The sequence below is a fragment of the Panicum virgatum genome, chromosome 3N (assembly GCF_016808335.1).
Source record: "Panicum virgatum strain AP13 chromosome 3N, P.virgatum_v5, whole genome shotgun sequence".
NCBI lineage: Eukaryota > Viridiplantae > Streptophyta > Magnoliopsida > Poales > Poaceae > Panicum > Panicum virgatum.
The window spans coordinates 48,965,912-48,970,619 of record NC_053147.1 but is presented as its reverse complement, the minus strand read 5'-3'; the positions used below and the strand labels follow the sequence as shown (position 1 = coordinate 48,970,619).

At 42.1% G+C, this 4,708-nt stretch overlaps 1 long non-coding RNA gene across 2 annotated transcripts; it reads left to right on the top strand.

Moving 5' to 3' along the window:
• The first annotated feature begins 1,597 nt into the window (after positions 1-1,597).
• Positions 1,598-4,537, top strand: LOC120666073. Of its 2 annotated transcripts, XR_005671536.1 has the most exons (4): positions 1,598-2,087; positions 2,156-3,320; positions 3,892-3,977; positions 4,172-4,537. It is a non-coding gene; the product is annotated as an uncharacterized LOC120666073 (long non-coding RNA). The 2 variants fall into 2 exon arrangements; XR_005671535.1 differs by having other exon boundaries at positions 2,156-3,977.
• The last annotated feature ends 171 nt before the right edge of the window (positions 4,538-4,708 follow it).

Sequence of the window (4,708 nt, the reverse complement as noted above, 5' to 3'; positions counted from 1 at the left end):
AACCTCCGTGATCCAATCAGGTTCAGATTTTCATCAGAAAATGACAGCTATCTCATAAAATCCATATCTCTCACATATCTTAGGCTAAAATCATGAAATTTGGTGAGCTCATAGATCCAAATATCCTCTACAACTTTTTAGTTTACATGAGATTTAATACAGCCTCTAAATAGCCCAAAACGCTCTCTCAAACACAGCTACAGTACCACAAATCTGAAATCCGAGGGAGACATCCAAAAGTCCTCTCTCTCCCCTCTAATCTACTTAATCCCCAACCTCAACTCACACATGAACATCCAATTTCAGTAGGGAGGATGGAATCCCACTCACCTTTGTCACCCTTGAAACCCTAGAGAGGGGAAATGCGATGGGGGAAACCGATCTACATCGAATGCGCACCTCTCCTTCTTCCTCATGTCGCCCTCGTTCCGTTTTGCTAGTATTCCACTATGGATTTGGTGCTGCATAGGGTGGATTCAAGGGCATGAAGCCATGGGAGGAGGAACACCAGAGGAAGAACAGGAGGGAGAGGTCGTGGTCGGCTAGGAGGAGGAGAGCATGAGGGAGGGAGGAAGTGGGTTGTTGGGCCTTGACCCTCTCCTAAAAAGCATTTCTCTTCCTTTTTACTTTTCTTTATTTTTTTGGTATTACTGGTGAGATGTCGAATTCTAAGCCAAAAAGTCTAGTTTATTAAATATATTTCGATTCCTCTAAAATGATCCAAAGAGTAATCTAGCTACTATTTGGGATGACAACTCACTACAAGAAACATGACCTCCTGTGACGATTTGCTCATGACAACTAATCAAAATGTCATAAGGTCATCTAATTTATGACGTTTTCTATGTGCTAGTATGGTTTGGCGACGAAAATAAGAAATCCGTCACTAAAGCCACTCACAAATCGTCATAAACTATTGCAATGACGTATTAGTGATGAGTACTATTATTTTTCTTTGACAACTAGGAAGTGTCACAAATTCATAATAGGTTTATACATAAATAAACGGTGCTGAGTCTTTGTTTGAATTCACATAGGAGTAAATTAAATAAGTTTTAAAATTGCCAAGCTGAAATGAGGAGGAAAAGCTGTCTTTGTTTGAATTTACATAGGATTAAAACAAATAAGTTGAAAGCATTCAGAGATAAAATGGGAGAAAAAGCATTGGGTAAAATAGAGCTGACTGGGAAGAATCGAACCCAAGACCTCCCGAATGCCCATACACTTGTGATGAGTTGCGCCATTAACTATTTGTACCATTAAGTCACGTGAATTCAGATGAAGAAGCCCATCGGTGCTAAGACTGTCCACAACGATCCGAGTAACCAGAGGAGCAAACATAAAAATGCTCGGTCTGGTTCGCACAGCGGAAAGAGCATCCCGTGGAGCAAATATACGCCGCCCACCGCAGCCCAATAAATTTGCTCGTGCCGCCCACCGCCCGAGTATCTACACTTTCAGCGGCTTGGCGGGAAGAAACTAACTGGATCGGATTCTCTTTGTGTTGCTCATGCCGCTGTGGCCTCCTAAATTTGCTGGGGGCCATGTTCGAGCGCGCGAGCAAAAGGCCCGTTTTGCTCGTGAGTTCATTGTGGACAGTGTAAGCCCCTCTTCCCATCTTCTCGACCGAGGGGGGGAGCGCGAGTCCATGGCAGAAGAAGCCTCCTACCCCCCCCCCCCCCCCCCCCCTCCCCTCCCTCCCCCGCGTCTCGTCTCTCGTCTCTACCCCGTTCTCTCTCAGCTCTCTCTCTCTCTCTCCTGCATCTGAGCGTCGTCGGGTTCCTAAATCCAACCTCCCTCCATCTACAGATCCACAAGCTCATGTTGTTCCCCCTCTGGCGGCGGCGGCGGCGGCGGCGGCAGCGCTAGGGTTCAGCGTCCTTGGAGGAGCCTGTTCCAATGCTTGCAGGCTGTGGACTAGGCGCAGAGGGAGCGGGACCAATGCCGCCGGTGGTGGACCGTACAGGGACACCCTGCCTCCAGGCAGCCTTGTCCGCCGTGTTGTGCCCGCGCGAGCAGATGAGGTCCTACCTCGCGTGCTTGCCGATGCAGCACCTGCTCAGCCGCTGGACGTCCTCGCTGCTCAGGTTAGTCATCCACTCGATCACCCTCCCTCTCTGATTTCTTGAAGAAATTGATGTAGGTCCTGATCCAGGGTTTGGGCCATGGAAGCTGCTGCTGGGCTACGGGGCTAGGGGGTTAGCCAAAATGTTGGTCTCAAAATCACAGATAGGTGCTCCAAACTAAATCCCCCACCCCTCTACTACCTTAGCCCTACGAATTGGGGTTCAGATAGTACTAAATTTGTGGTGCGGCAAGGCCACGCCCTTTTGTGCTCTTGCCAATGTTACCAGTTATAAGACTTTGTGCATACGAATCTGACTTGAATTATTTGCCAATTAAATTACAGCAGATGCTGTTACAGTGCTGCCGGTGGTTAATAAACATGGTGTTGACGCCAAGCACTTTTTCTTTCTTAGATTCAGCTAGTAGGCGAATGAACGAAAGTTCTCCATGGGCGCTAGTGCTATCTTGTTTGTTTTGTCAACTGAGGTAGTAATGTAGTATGCATTTGAGATCAGCTCGGCAATACAAGGAAGAGAGAAGTCATATAAGAAAAAGGGTGTAGCCTAGGGTGTGCTAATGAATAGATATGAAAGGAAATGTAGCCTAGGGTGTGCTAATGAATAGAATGCAACTGCAGGTTTTGTTATATGTACTTAAGCGATTGCTCTGTCTCATGAATGTCCATAGCATGTTCTTCTCTGCTAAGTTTGTTGTTCACAAAGTTAAGCCATTTGGCCCAGGGGATATTAATTACCACCATTCAATCACTAGCATTCCCTGGAATATTAATTAGTTGAGGGGAGCACTGAAATAGAGACATTAAGGGATTTTGTTTTGTTACTTTTAGTTCAGCTACTACTAGCTTAGTAAATTTTTGATAGAAATTCAGGGATTGTAGTTTTTTATTACTTTGAGTGATTCTGTCCCTATGCAAAGTAATTCCGTTACTGCATGGTGCTTCATTCTGAATGATTAATGGTTAGAAGAATCTTAAGTGATCAGAATGATTAAACTTATGTCATCCTGCATATAACTTGCTGTTTTTTTGCAACTGCAGTACCTTTATAGAATGGATAAATACATGCTTCCTGTTTTAACAATGCTGCTCCTTTCTTGTGATAACTTGTGCAGGATTGGTTTGGCACAGACTTTGTAATTGCTGAAGCTTTCAATTTCGATATTGTTTCATTTGTTAAGTTTGCAGAAGTAATTAAACATTTGAAAATCTACATAGCTTCAGGGAGTCATGGCAGGTACCATGGGTACAATTATATACTATTATTTTATGCTTTGTTGGAAAAGCCATATTTGTATTATTAAACTGATAACGGGTGTTCCTAGAACTGTTCTGGATGCTTAGCCACTAGCAACAGTCCACAACTATTCTTAGTTAATCTTAGCTATTCTTTTGTAATCAACAGGTCTCTGGTGTAGCTTGATTCCATATTCCATAATAAATAGTACAAGATCTGTTATGTAAATGAATTGTCACTTGTAATGATTGATTCGAAACTTGTACAGCCAAATCCAGCTAAGACTCGTTTAGGCTTGAAAAATGCATGATAGAATAGTTCATTTTGGACCTAAGTTGGAGATGTAGACCACTTGGTCAACTTACTACTACTTTTTTATGAGGTACCATACGGATCTACAGTCTTTGAGTTTGTTATGCGTGATTTCTTTGCAGGAATGGTACTTATAACCAAAGCAAATACTGTATCTTAGCATGTGCACTTGCATGACTAGAAGTTACAAGCATATGTATATCTGATATTTGGTTAATGGTAGTGTTATGGTACTTATCGTTGTTGCCTTTCTTACCAGTTAATTACAGAAAAAAGCAATGGTCGACCACGAACGGATGCACACTGTTTGGAACACTTGCTGTTTCTTTTCACAAGCTTGATGAGGTATACATTCTTTCAAAAACTAATGCGTTCTGTTTATAGGATAGAGGAAAAATATTGGCTTAGTTTGGCCTACTAGTTCTTTTCTCCGTACTGCATGAATTCAAACTATATATGATATGTTCTAGTTGTCTGCTGGCTCAATCTGCATAATTTTTCTTAATTAGCTATTTGTTTTCTGCATTATTTTTCTGAAGTGGAATCAGAGAGGTAGGGTTCAGCAGCACTTCGAGAGGAAATGGATGACCAGCAGAGTGAGCTTGAAGACTTAAAGCTAAAGTTCCAGGAATCTGAAGCAGCAAGGGAGAATCAAAGGGGAGAGATCGAAAGTTTGAAGAAGCAAGGAGAGAAAGCAATGCTATGGAGTCCAGAGAGTTGTTTTGGCTTTTCAGTGAACATGTTATGGAGTTACTTGTCTTTTTTGTTTTGACTTGACAAGTGATGTTGGGCTGTGATACGCATATGAATCTGGTGGTTTTTGGACAAGTGATGACAAGCTGTACTAAATATTATGTGAAGTGACCCGTTGTTTTGAAGGAATGTGTTGTTTTGAAGTGATCTCAGCCTAAATCAAATAATAAGATTGAAAAAATGGGCTGAATTTAATAATTTAATTATTTTATGTCGAATCAAATCATCATACAAGGTAAAATATTTAGGACGTTTTCTATTCTCCGTGGCACATGTACAGTCATCCAAGAATATATTTTGTGACATTTTTTGTATTGATTATG